The following is a 14,933-nucleotide window of genomic DNA, read 5'->3' on the forward strand; positions in this document are numbered from 1 at the left end:
ATAGCCCAAACCAACCATAGTTCACTGGTTGTGAAGACCTAAATTTGGTTTCTGGATTTACTTCTTTCTTATTCTTTGGGCTATTGTATTATACTTCTCTGAGCCTTAGTTTCCCTATCTAAACAATAGGGATAATACTGCTTATTTGTTATGATTTTATATCTACTAGTGTTTGACTATAAAAATTATCTCTTAGTTTCCCAAATACTTAAAATGTAAAATAACATTTGAATATTGGTCAACATGAGAGCAAACGCCATTTTACAAATGCATAGCCTTTCAATTTTTATCATTATTTATCTACACTTGAAGGCCAGTGATGGCATTTGCTACGAGTTTATTTTTATACTGCTATATATTTGTGTGGATATCTTTACAGCGTTCGTCAATTGGGACACCTGAGCACCTGCTGTATGTGTGCCTTGTGCTAGTCATCGTAGGAGATATAAAACCAGCAGAAAACTTACGGAACTCAATCTGACTTGTGAGGTATGGCTTTTACGCCAATCATGAATGATAAAGTGGTGCCATTTACAGAAAATAATGTGCAGAAAATAAATGCAAAAAGACCTTAAGAGAATGCTCCATGTGGCTTAGTGTCTAGTACTCCATAGGATATGCAGGGGATATGTGTAAGATCTAATTGAGATTCTTAGGAAAGGCATTAATGAGGTCTGAAGAATTAAATGATCAGACACACAGGATGGTGAAGTTTGCCTATTCAGAGAGTAATGGGAGAGGCACTTCAATATTTTATTGTGTCTTCCCAAGAAATTCACTTGGAACACAATATTCATTTCTGAGGAGGCAAAGACTAAGTTTTAGAAAAGAAATTCCCTTAGATGCTATTATAAAGCTTGAGTATTTTATTATGATTTTATTACTTCCCATCTGTGGTAGATATTTTATTGAAATTATTTGGATGTTATCATCATGCTGTGACAATGATGCTTTAAAGGTCATACACAAAACACAATTAAATTTGCCAAGCGAAATACGAATATGCATTGTGAAAAGCGAATAATTTGAAGTAGTTCCTTTTTTTTTACTTGGGCCATTTTATGATGACATTTTGAGGTGTTTAAATAAATCACAATGTTGTTTTTCTTTTTGATTGCAATTTTCCCTTCGCTGTTTGTGTAGGTTAAAAATAGAAACCAATGTGTTTAAAGTTTGAGTCTATTAGTTAATATAAACTTATTCTGAAGTCAACAGTAGATTGTATTATAAGTCTGTGTGGAAATTTACTGAAATTATTTAGCTCTTATGTAAATGTGATGGCTTCTGATTGATAGAGATTTAATTATGCATACTTTGGTTTATTATAAATTACATAAACCAACATTTCCGTACCTCTGTTTGTCATTAGTTTACTCATTAGGAGATCTTTACATTTCCTTTAGTTTAAGACTTTGTGATTTTATTTTACTTTTCCCCCCCATAAAAGTAAGGAATGGTTGTTTCTTTCAAATGTTTGGAAATTAGTCCTGGAAAATTTTTAGTTATTATTGCCCATCTCAGATTATTTTAATATTGTGAATGTTTGAGTATGTTTTCTGTTTAATTTGTGATGCAGACTCAAAGTCACTGAAAACAGATGTTTTGGTTCTAATTTAGGGAGTGTTTGTTTAGGTAATGACTTAGGCAAACAACAATTCTTTTACATCTAGGAAGAAAATGACAGATGATACCTAGCCGTCTGAATAAAGAGTAAAAAAAGCACAAGAATAATAAGAAAGGGAGATCCAACACCATATCAGGTTTTGGGTGTAAAATAGCCCAGTGGTTACTATCTATTAAAATAGTCTGTTACTATTGTCTGTTTCCATACTGGTTGCTCACTTTAGTGCTCTGAGGGGGTGGGAGCACGGCACAGCTCTCTGGGTGCTGGAGTAGCATATTCCACATTGCATGAAAGCGGTACAATAAGTATCTGTATGTGTGTCTGTATCTGTAGCCACCTGTCGTTCTCAGATAATCGAGAATTGATAGCATTAGTATTAACGCAGTTTGCTGTCTTTTGTTTACCTAAACAATGTATTCTCCTGCCCTTAGCTTGACATTAGTTTAGGGGTACAGGAATACTTATTGGAAAAGTAGTTGGAGATGTTTAGAATTATTATATACTTCTGAACTGGATTTAAAAGCTCCTCTGGGCCGAAAGCCAGTTGATTCTTGTCAGTGTTTTTACATGACTGAGGTCAATTACTTCAGAGATTGAACAACTGCAGCCTTGGTAAATGGTTCACTTCTGTCCAGGGTACAATATAGGATCCTTTTAAACGCTACTATAATTGGTATTTTAATAAATGTGTTTTGATTGGACAAGAATGTAAAAGCTATTTTGGAGTATTTTCAAAGACATGAAGTTTAAAACACTGTAACTTGTTAATTTTGTGTTCTGTAATGTGCATAATAAGATTGAGGTTTCAATGTTTGTATTAAGTAAATGAAAATATTCACATGAACCTTTTAGATAAGAGGAGTTGCCAAATGTAGAAAGATTCTGAGCAGAAACAGTTGGATTTAAAAATTGAACTAGTTGCCAGAGGGCTTGGGTTCTGATTATGGCCTGACTACAAGCAACATTTGTGACTTCGGCCAGTTTCAATTTTCCCATTGTTTTTTTTTTTTTTTATTTAATTTTTTTTATTATATTATGTTAGTCACCATACAGTATATCCCTAGTTTTTGATGTAAAGTTCCATGATTCATTACTTGCGTATAACACCCAGTGCACCATGCAATACGTGCCCTCCTTACTGCCCATCACCAGCCTGTCCCATTGTTAATGAAGATCTATTCCAGAACTGGCCTAGTCCAACTTCCTCATTTGTAAAACCTTCCTTAGTCCTGAAATACTTTCTGAAAGAAGTAAGTGTGGCATGTTGATAGCTCTATCAAGTACCCTGCTATTACGGGAGCTTGAAGGTTGAGGGGTGGGGTAGAGTAATTGGAAATAAAACTTGGGACATGCCCTGTCGAGAAATCCTAGATCCTTGTTGCTCGACAAAACAGCAAGGTTTTATGCTATCAGTGCACAACCTGGAAACAAGTAGCCATTGGACTGAACACTGGTTTCAGTGTTTATCCTGAACATGCTGTGTCAAACCACCTTTACAGGTGTGTGCTCTCCCCGTTCTCTGCAATCCCTACACCTCCTTAGTCCCATACTCAACTATTTTACTTGCCTTTTGCAATTGAAAGCTTTCGAGTTTATCCCATGCTGGAGTAATATGTAGACAGAGAAGGATTTTAAGAGGAGAGTGGCATGATAAGATATGCGTATAAAAAAATTTAACTTGAGCAGGGTTGATAGAACAGGGTCAAGAGTAGTGGCTTACTAACTGAACTGACCTTGTAAGGAAGTTAACGTTTTTACTCTTGATTTTATTTCATTTCTTTCTTCCTCAGTATAGTTTTGTTTAATTTTCTTAAAAAAAATCCTCTTGAGTATGTTAATCAAGTGGTTGATTCAGGTGATTTTTTTGCCCTCATTTAAAAGCTGATGCACTGAAATATGAACTTAGTCAATTATCATCTCCCAGAGGTTCTCTTGGCATAGAACTTGGATATGTGTGTAACACTGGAATCTTGGTTTTAAAAATGCATATATATATAGTGTATACACAATATATATAAATGCAATATACATAAAATCTGTGGGAAGACTTTTCAGATATCCCAGACAATGTAAATAACAGATTTGTACCTAAGTAGCAAATGTGTTTCTCATTTCTCTCTGTGGAATTACCAGTTGTGTCTGAGGGAAACTTGCTAGATTCTTTTTTTCCTCCCCTACTGTACTGCCTTGGTATATTATTGCCAAGATCAGATACTCTGGGATCAGACAGATCTTGTTTACGTCTTGTCTCTCTTTCTTCACCTTTGGGCCAATTCAGTAATCCACCTGAGTTTTGATTTCTCCATGGATCATTTTGCAAATTGAATGAAACATCATATGGAAAGCATTTAGCTTTACCATGCACACAAGGGTGCGAAACAAGTCTTCCAGTTTTTGGATGTGTTTCAGAAGAAGGGATATCTAAGAGGAAGTATCAGTCTTTGATCCTTCATTAAAGACTTTGTGAGTAAGCCACACACAGTGTCCACAATAAGTGCGCGCGCGCACACACACACACACACACGTGAGTGGAGTTATATTTATGCACGTTTAGAAGCATTGATATACACACAGAATGAATTTTGAAAGTCAGTTGATGAATTGATGAAGTTTCCAGTTTGTAAAATAAGCATGAACAATACATTTAGAATGTAAACAGTCTGCTTTTATATTAAAACGGAAAAGAAGAAAATATCCATTCTAATTTTTACCTCTTTGTAGACAAGGTTGAGTAAATTGCAGAGTGTTGAGGCACAGAGAATTGGTTACCCATGGAATCAAGAACCCTAGAGGAAAGGGCAGAGATTATTTTTTTCACCCAAAATTGCTCTGTCTCTCCTTAATGGGTGGGGGAAAAACAAACCCCCAAAACGCACAGTGAACTGAGACGAGGAATACTGGTCTGCTCTAATGATGCTTGGGGTCAAAGAAGACCCTGCAAGGTGGCTTCTGTTTGCCCCGGAGTTCACAGCCTACTCAGAATTCTCTGGGCTTCCTGGAACTTCATATTAAAAATTTGATAGATCACAGCAGGGATTTTCAAACAAATAGCCATTACCAAACATTTGTTCTTTCAGTGACTGATAGAAAACAAAGCCTCTGTGCGGGCTCCACAGATTTTGCATCATGTGAGGTGGTATTTTCTGTGACCAGTGCATGGTTGACTGGTGTCAGCAACGTGCTTTGATATCTGTGATTAAAAGATACAAATGAAAAAACACATAAATGAAGGAAAAATAAGCATAAAGACAACATCCTTACCTTCAGAAATATGTTTATCTCCGTGTGTCAGGTTGGGCAGCCAGTCCTCTCATCTAATATATTTATTTTCCGGAAATCAGCTTTATGTGAGGGACATGTATTACTTACCTGTGTTATAAAATCCCCAGCTGGGCGCTATAACTTGGAAATAAAGATCCTTCATTTAGCAAACATTCCTCGGGTGCATATTATTTGTTGGGCACTGTTTTATGAGTTCAGTGTACAAGGATAAGTAAGAATTGCTCCTTCTCTTCAGGAAGTTCCCGCTTTTGTGGCAGAAACAGATGTGTAAACCAGTCCTTTAATGGCTACTTATTGCATGACTGCTGTGTGCCAGGCTTGGTACTTAGCTCTGGAGAGAGAGGCACATGTAGTCCTGTTCCCAGCAAGCACCGTGGGCTTATGAGGTAGTATAGGCAGGAGCTGAGAAACACTGACAGGACCTAAGAATCAGGTAAAGACCAGTGTACTCTTATGACCTGGAGAATGCCATAGTGCACTTTTTTATTTTGTTTTATGTCTTTAAAAAGAGAGAGGGTGCGCATACATGCGCAGGGGAAGAGGGGAGAGGGAGAGAGGGAATCCTAAGCAGATTGCACACACACTGTGGAGCCCAATGTAAGGCTCAATCCCACGACCCTGAGATCGTGACCAGAGCCGAAGTCAAGAGTTGGACGCTCAACTGACTGTGCCACCCAGACACCCCCATCGTTTACTCTTTTCTTTTGGCTCAAATAATTCACTTTATGACTAAAATGTTGCTTTCCTCTATTTTATATTATTACTTAACAATCCTCTTTATAGTCTTTAACCATAAGCTGTGGCTTTATTGATTTTTTTAAAATTTACATTCTGGTTATTATTTCTGAAGGAGTTATGAAGAAATTCCATACAGCATCCCATTTGATAAATTACTGAAAAAATATTTAATATATTTGAGTATCTCATTTATCTTGTTATTCAAGGAGGTTTTAGCCAGTTACTCTTTGGGTTTTGTATGTTGAATTGATCATTCTTTTTAAGCACCTGTTTATATAAACTTATTGATTTGACCTGTACTTGAGTTAACTGTTTACAGTTGATATGTGGGACAATACCATCGATTACTTTATTAAATAATCATAAGTTGTTTTATAGTAATAGAAATTTTAAATTCTGCTTTGAGAACTTTATTTGCTTTTCCATACTCAACTGTATTCACTAAGTTTGATAATAATGCATTATAGAATGGCAGTGCCATTTATTTACTGAAGGCTTTGCAACATTTATTTAGCAGTTTCCAGTTTTGCAGTAATTAAGTGATGCTGATGTACAGTTCCCATTGCATTTTAAAGACCTAGCTAGTTAATTAGCTTAAGTGGTTCTGTCAGCCCTATTGACAATTGGAGCCACATAGTGGGGGCTTGTCAGGCTGCTAAAATGAAACCTGTAAGAATGACATTACTGGGGTTAGCTTCTTTCCCTCCCCACCCTTAAGATAAGAGTTTGCTTTCTTTTTCATGACATAAAAACAAACCCAGATAGTGTAAACTGACACTTTTGCTTCTGATTAACATGGATTTTTATTCAGTATGGATTAGTGTTTTTCCACTCCTTGCTCAGGTTTCAGCAGTCTTCATAAGCTTTCATCCCACCTTTCTCTCACAATGGTCTCTTTAAAGATTTTATTGTGTTTTTATTTTGGATGTCGTCAGGGGCATTTCAGCAGTGCTCTTGGTTACTCTGAGAATGGATTGCAGTCTGGTTGCCCTCACTGTCAGGGAGTCTTGTTTCTGCCTCTTATCCCTCTGTTGCCTTTTAGACATCCCTTATGGATGGGCTTTGAGGTGTTGCCACTTCTTGTTTCCATAAAATTTTATATAAGTTACGGAATTGCTCTGGAAGCAAATATTTAGTGTAGTTGGTTTGGCTCTGGAATCCAGCCCTCCGGCAGGACAGGGGTCAAGGAGGTGGAAATGGAGAAAAGAGGAGTCCAAGTAGGAAGTGAGTGCCGTCCTCCTGAGAGGCTGAGAACCATGTGCTGTGTGCAGGTAGGCTGCCTGGAGGGAAATGGAACCCTGAGTTTGAGTTTTGGCATTGCTACATTTATGCTGGTGAGACATGGTCTGGAAATCCCCCGGCAGAGTTCAAGTGAATGAAGATCTGTGTTTTATGGGATATGCGTTTGACCGTCACCGTGTTGAGGTATTCATGAGAGCAGCCACTGTTTATTGAATGCCTGTTAGCTACTGTGCTAGGGGCTTTGCGAATATGCTTTCTATGTTCTGTGCCTTAGTTTCCTTACCTGTAAAAGGGGTGTAATAGTAGGATTCTTGTGAAGAGTAAATGAGTTAATATGTGTGAAGCGCTTAACGGTATCTGACGCATAATAACTAACATTTAAATGTTATCATCATCATCACAATTTAATCCAACATCCCTTTGGAAAGAGGTATTATTGTACACATTTTATAGAAGAGGAAGCTCCGGCAACCTAACTATTCTGTCAAAAGTGACATAACCAGTAAGTGACAGGGTCAGAATTTGAATTGCGCTTGTTTCTTTCCTTCCTTTGCCGCAGTAAGCTCTTCACCGGTGGCTGTGTGGTGTAGAGGGAAGTCGGAGGATGAGATGCCAGACGCAGATGTTGTTTTGAATGTTAAATGGACAGGGTCCTTTCAAAACACTGGAAGAAGAGCTTTTTAATAACAGATATAACAGAATATCTTACAGAAAAATGAGGTTGAGGCTTGGCTTTTGAGAGCTGCCAGGGAAGAACAAGGGGAAAAGGGAGAAGATCACTGTAAGACACAGGAGAGTTAGAGTGAGAGGACAAGAGGACGATCACGTGGTTTCCACATTGAGGAATAAGAGAGCTTCCAAAGTGCCTGCTGGTCATTGTCCTCTGGTGCTGCACGCAGGCCAAGCAGAATGAGACTCGAGGAAAGGCAGTCTAAGTCACTCTTTGGTGTTAACAGATTAAATTTATTTCCCTTTCAAGCTAGAACAATTGGCTCTAATTACAATCGTAAGTAACAGAAACAGATGATACAGCGATATAAATAAATTGGGAGCTTAAGTTTGGATTCCGCCCCTTTTGCAGTTCGTGTATTTTATCAATAGTTACATTCTAGCTTGTCGTTTGTCGGCTTAGAGATCCACTCAGTTATCTCATGCAACTATGATGCTTCTCAGCAAATCTGAAGTGCTGTAGATACTCTACCAGGAAACGATGAACAGGGTGCTAATGTTAGCCTGGAAAAGCTCCCTTTTAATGCAGTGATTTCTGTTGTTCACACTAATTTTTCTTATCTTTCCTGTATTTTTGTGTCTGTTCTCTCCACAATTAAAAAAGGCTGAGCTGACTTGACTAGAACTTGAGAGCAACGTACAGTGAATTCTGGAGTTTAACTTGTGTAATGTCAGTGAGGGCTTGACAAGTCCTGGAACTTGGTTCACTAGATATGAACCTATTGTCTTGGATAGTAGGTCTTTCTTTTTTTTTTTTTTTAATTTATTTATTTTGACAGAGATAGAGACAGCCAGCGAGAGAGGGAACACAAGCAGGGGGAGTGGGAGAGGAAGAAGCAGGCTCATAGCAGAGGAGCCTGATGTGGGGCTCGATCCCATAACGCCGGGATCACACCCTGAGGCGAAGGCAGACACTTAACCGCTGTGCCACCCAGGCGCCCCAGTAGGTCTTTCTTTAATAAATGTACTTTGAATGAGGAATGAAGGAAGTCTCCATGGAGTTTCATATTGATAAAACCTACAAATAATTTATCTGACACAACGTAATGATATACATAATTAGTGTATTGTTTCAAAGTTTACCAAAAGCAGAAAACAGACTAGGCAAATTAAATTAAGATTCAATTAAATAGATTTTCTTTTATATAATTAAGTCAGGTTTTCTTCAAATTCACATTGTCTGTGTGCATGGGTGGGAGGCTTATGGAGCTAAGCTCAGGACCCTGGACAGAAATTGTCCCTGGTTTCTGCCCCCACCCCCCAAGCTGTGACCCAGCCTGATTGAGCTCCCTGGAATTCCTTGTTTGCAGATTTTCACTCTTCACCAAGTCCTGGAAGATGGCACACTATGAACACCCATAACCTAGGAACAACTAAATTTATGATAGGATGGCCTCCTCCTTCTTTAATAAGAATTACATTTCATCTTAATAAAATCAGAGAATAGATATAAATTGGGATAGTCTAGGGGTGAAGCTTCCAATAATTTGGAGTAATGAGATTCTTGGTGTCCATAATATTGATGTAGTAAATATATAACTTGAGAGCCTACCATATACGAGATATTTTGTGGGATGCAAAGATGCGTAAGTCATAGTTCCTTTCTGGGGCAGTTTACAATTTAAAGCATTTTCTTTTTATTTTTTTGAGATAGACTTCACGTAGCATAAAATTCACCATTTTAAAGTGCACAGGTTAGTGATTTTTAGCCTTCTCACAAGGTTATATAAACACCCCACCATCTAATTCAGATCATGTCCATCACCTCAGAAGGAAGTTCCAGACTGATTAGACTGCCCATTCTCTCCTCCCTGCAGCCCCTGGCAACCACTAATCTTTACTTTCTGTCTTTATGAGTTTGTTTCTTCTTATGATATGTTATTTTATATAAATGGAACTATAAATATTTGACTTAGTGACTGGATTTTTCCCCTCTTTTTCCTCTTTGGATAATGTTCCCAAGGTTCATCAGTGCTGCCGTGGGTGTCAGTACTTCCCCCCCTTTTCAGTGCTAAATAACATTCCATTGTATGGATATGTCGCATTTTATTTATTCATCAGTTGATGGACATTTGAATTGTTTCTGCTTTTGGGCTATTACAAATAACGCTTAATACTACTGTGAACATTCATATACAAGTTTTTGTATGAAGATATGTTTTCGTTTCTCTCGGTTATGTATCTAGCTGTGGAATTGTAGGGTCGTATAGTAATCTGCATTTAACTTTTTAAGGTTATGTAGAACTTGACTATTTAGAAAGTGCTTTACAGCCTTTATATTTTTTATTCATCACAGTAACTGACTGAGAAAGGAAACTGAAGGATCTGGAAGGTTAGATGGCCTAGAGGAAAACTTGCATGTGCCACAGAAATAGACTTAAAATGAGGCTCCTGGATCCATCAGTTGATGTAGGGGAGAGCTGCAGCCTCAGTGTATATTGGTCGGAAAGGGTAAATAAAATGTGTGGTAATCCTGTAGCGGAAGCCTGTATTGCAGGGGTGTCTCTGTGTGTATCGTGGCTTTGTGTATATATAAGCAGGGGCGGACTTGAAACCATAAAACATGAGGTGAGTTGCAGAGTGATAGACAAAGTATAACATCATCCGTGTAAGTTAAGAAAACCGTAAAGTCATACTCTATATTGCCGTGCACTTGGAAAAGTATAAAAAGGGATGCAAAGGACATCTATCCATCTATCTGCTGGTTGCTCTGCATCCCTACTACTGCACCTTACAATCTCTTCCATTTCTCCTTACTGTGTATTTAGCAAATTATTTCTGTTACAAGACTGTCAATTTCTTTAGCATAAAAAAACATATTAACCATATTTTCCTACTGTTTTATCTCCATTGTCTGGTACAATATGCCTTGCATGTAAGTGTGAAAACATGTTTTTGAATGGCTAGGCAAATGAATACTAGGCCGCTTAAATTATTTTGGGACAAGGTAGGGCAAGACTAAATAAATTAGCTGTTCTCTCCCTCTCGGCGTGTTGTCTCTTCCGTACCTTCATATTCTGCTAGTGTTATCATAATATGAGGCTTGCAATTACAAGAGCAGTTCTGTGTGACATGACATGCTAATAAAGCAGATGGTGTGTGCAAATAAGCAGGGTAAAAGATGTCTTTGCTGCAAAAGTCATTGCTGTCTCCTTTAAAGTATGGAGTATTTTATGATAGTAGATTTTATCTTTGTTGTCAAGGTAATGATTATGGATCCTATAAATCTTTATGGCTTGGTTGTATCAAGTGTCAAATTACACAGCTTAGGTAGCTGTAGAAAGAAAGATACCTATGATCAGATTTGGAAGTAGTGTTACTAACATTTTCACCTTTTGGGAAGGTGTTGGTCTCACTTCTTATAGAGAAGAACTCTGTTTCCACTTTGGGTCTCTCCCTCGTTTCTCTTTATTGGCTTCTCCCCATGGGAGAAAGAATGGCAAATTGTAAAGTTTGGAGCCTGACAATAATACGGGTGACAGTGCTGTGTCTCCACGTAGCCTCTGTTCTGTTTCTCACTAAGTGCTTCACAGGTAGACAAGGCTCTCCTTTACTTCTTGCCTTTTGCCTCCAGGCAATAACTTAAAGGGGAGAGGGGGTCAGGACCCGTCCTGTTTCTGGTTCTGTGTCCCAGCCTTCCTGTGGGTGGGTAAATCAGTGAAGTCTTGCTCAGAACCTGGTCAGGAGGAAGGACATAGGAACCCCATTTTGACTTTAGGCCTAAGCTACATCCTTTAACAGAGTTTACCAGAACCTGTTGGGAGTGTTGTATGCTACGAATTCTCTACTAAAGCCCATGTTTTAATGACCCATCTGTTTTAATTCCTGTCAGTTATTTGTGGTTACGCCTAGTTGTTTAGACAAGAGAGGTGGCAGAAGTAAACCATACATTCCCTATGCGCTCCTTTTCCTCCCCTGCTGGTGGTGATAATCCTGATTTTTACCATTCTTCACAGTTGTTGAAACTTGTTTCCTTATAATTATGTCTTGCAGAATCTTCAGCCAGCGTCTTGGCAGTATAGGAATTTACTCAGCTTTTTAGAAGAAATTTGACCTATCTGAGCCCATAAAAGCAGTTACAATCCTAAGGGCTTCTGTCAGAGCACACTTCTGGTAGTTGTTTTTATGGGTGGTAAAGTTGTTTATTTTCACTTAGGAAAGTACCACAACAGTTTGCATTCCTTCAAATACCCACTCACCATAGGAGCATTTTACTTTAAAAAAAATAGGTATTATATTTAATTGAATCTCAGATGCCACTAATTAAAAAGATATGTTGTTATTTTATGTCTCACTAAAAAAAAAAGGCTGCCAATTAATTGTAAGATGTCATTGGGTATATGCAACCCATTTCACAGATGTTAAATATAAAGAAAAAGAACTACAAAACAAATGAGTTATATAGATGAGCAATTCTTCATTTATGGAATAACTCAGTGGGGGCAGGTTGGTGTGTTAGAAGATACACAGGATGGTGAACTACGTATTTGGAGACTGAGGCACTCTAGTCGTGGCTGTAGGGTAAAATGTATACCATTTCTTTTTAAAATTGTAGAACTGATAGAATTTGGAGCGCCTCCTGGTCTTTGCCCACATCTCCAGCATCTTCTCATGACACTTTCTCTTCTTCCTGCTTCGTGCAGTCGGACCTTCTTTTAGTTTCTCCAGCTGAGAAAGACTCTTTCAGCCCTGCATCGTTTGCATATGCTGTTTTCTTTCCCTGAGTCCCATTTTGCTTCTTTCTGTGGCCAAGTGCTACTGACTCTTCAAGCTTATACTTAAATATGACTTTCTCTGACCCTCCAGGCTAGGTTTGATTGCTTTAGCGTACTAAGGCAAATATAAGTATATGTACTTGCTACCTCTTGTATCTCTCTTCAGTCACACTTGTCACAATTGTAATCAGATATTTACTTGTGCAGTTATTTACTTGTTGCCTTTCTGCCTGCCATGACAGTCTCTTTCATGCCGTATCCACTGTGTGTAGTGTGGTACCTGGTGCACGGTACACACCGAATAGACATTTGTTGAGTGAATAGAATAGTAGTGTCCAACAGTGACATATACTGCTGAGATATGGCAAGTCAAAGTCTGCAAGTTGTCTCTTGGATTTGGCAAATGGAAGTCATTGGATATTTTAGAAGGGATGGTTTTAGTAGGGTGGTAGGGAAAGAAATGAGATTGCAAAATACGCTAGAATGAAAAGAAAGACATAAATAATTGCTGTAAAACAATAGAACACTTGGAAATGATTTCTCTGATGACAGCACCTTTTCTTGAGTTTTACTAATTTGCTAGATGCTGTCAGACTCCTCCAAATTACAACAATAGGATAAAAAATAAATCCCAAGGCAACTGTGGTTTCTTTTTTCAGTGGTTGTGAATGGAATGGAATATTCACTTTAATACAAATAATCACAAGTAGGCAGTTTAGAGCATTCTGCTCTAGAAAGAGCAAAGAGTAACGCAGCTGTTCTTGATCCCCTCTGCTTAGCACTAAGCCAAAAGTGCAGTCATTAAACAAAACAAAACAGAACAAAACCTATCAGTTGCACAAAAAATATTTATGCTTTCATCTCTATGCTTAACAGGATTTGCAACAGAACCTTAATAGAACCAACTCTCCACATAAGGATGAGATAATTTGAAAGTATGTATGTAGTGGAAGTGGCCTTGTGACGACGTTCATTGTGAAGAGCTTCCAGAGTGTATTCTGAGCTGCTGTGGGCAGTGCCGTGCATAGTGTTGGTTTGTTCTATTTGGAAAATTAATCGTAGTAACAAGTATGCACAACACTTTGGGAGGGTTGGCTGTTGTAAGCACTTGATGTATGTTAACTCACTTCCTCCTCACAGCAAATCCTGTGAAGAAACTGTCCTTATTCTTTTTTTTAACGGATCAGGAAAACATAGCCCAGAGGACTTCAGTAACTTGCCCAGGGTGGCAGACTTGGCATTCATACGCAGGCATTCTGGCTTCAGGATCCACATTCTTTTTTTTTTTTTTTTTTAAAGATTTTATTTATTTATTTGACAGAGATAGAGACAGCCAGCGAAAGAGGGAACACAAGCAGGGGGAGTGGGAGAGGAAGAAGCAGGCTCATAGCAGAGGAGCCTGATGTGGGGCTCGATCCCATAATGCTGGGATCATGCCCTGAGCCGAAGGCAGACGCTTAACCGCTGTGCCACCCAGGCGCCCCCAGGATCCACATTCTTACCTACTGTAATGTACCACATCTTTGTGGGAACTTGATTATGAAGTCAGTCCCTAGGATTGCTACCATCTTCTCCTCTGTCCATTTTCTCACCCCTGAAGCTAGAGCACCTGTTCCCTCTTCACCTCTAGTGTGACTGTCTAGAGAAACACCCATGAGAGGCTTCCAGTCTTTCTCACCAGGGCAGCCTACAGGGAAGTTGTTGTGCTGGAACTCACGAGGCTTTCCAGGACACCACCCTCAGCTCTGTAGAGTTCTTTTGTGATAGGAGCTTCATTGTGGATTCGGTCAACTTTTGAATGCTGGTCAGGAATCCTCGTCACCCTTCAGCGTTGATCACATGGGAAAATATGTTCCCAGTTCCAAGAGCTGATTTACATGTACGCTTTTGGACCATAATCTGTCTTTAGGTTGGTAACTACCTGTGTATGAATTAAGTACTGAAGTTCCCAGTGTTGAAGAAATATGCTACGCTATTAAAAGAGAATTAACAGCTTTCTCTAAAGAACAAAACTAAGCTCAGTGTGGCCTGGTATTAATCCCTGCCTAGAAGTTCTACAATCAAAAGGACGAAATGTGGAAAAGCAAAGATAAATAAGTAAAACTGGAAAATATGCAAAGCTGTTCGAGATGTACCAATGACTCAGAAGTAGATAATAATGAGAAATGCATCCAGCCCCAGTGGTTGTGAACGTGCTTCCAAAGCATGGGGTTTTTGAAGTATTATTTCTCTGGCACTCAAACCTCTTTGTCAGTGGCACTCTGGAGCGCCTTCCATAGTTATTGCAAAAAAAGAATGCCCTAGAGTGAAAACAAAATGCTACTTAATATTCAATTTGATGTCCTTTAAATTTAAAAAATGTTAGTAATATAGTAGGATTAATGGTATTGTCATATTAGCATTAAAATTTTCATGTTACTTTTTTGGGTTGGTAAATTTGAAAGTATTGTTTAACCTAAAAGATTTTAAGAGGTTAGGTGAAATAGCATTTATTTCACACAGTTTGATGGATTGGTAGCAGCAGGGAAGACTTTACAGCTCAGATGGTTTCAGCACCCTTCTGATCTTCTTCTGCATTTTTCCTTTCTCATTAATTTTTCTTT

The 14,933-nt window shown here is 38.5% G+C and overlaps 1 protein-coding gene and 1 long non-coding RNA gene across 6 annotated transcripts in view; both read left to right on the forward strand.

Annotated features, from left to right (window-relative positions):
• Window positions 1-8,387, forward strand: part of LOC117804108 — a 135,706-nt gene extending 127,319 nt beyond the window's left edge. The window contains exon 5 of the long non-coding RNA XR_004628306.1: window positions 380-8,387. This is a non-coding gene — a long non-coding RNA (uncharacterized LOC117804108). The remainder of the gene's footprint in view (window positions 1-379) is intronic.
• Window positions 1-14,933, forward strand: part of SDK1 (sidekick cell adhesion molecule 1) — an 867,584-nt gene that overhangs the window by 134,682 nt on the left and 717,969 nt on the right. The window lies entirely within an intron of this gene.

This window comes from Ailuropoda melanoleuca, chromosome 10 (assembly GCF_002007445.2).
Source record: "Ailuropoda melanoleuca isolate Jingjing chromosome 10, ASM200744v2, whole genome shotgun sequence".
NCBI classification, from domain to species: domain Eukaryota; kingdom Metazoa; phylum Chordata; class Mammalia; order Carnivora; family Ursidae; genus Ailuropoda; species Ailuropoda melanoleuca.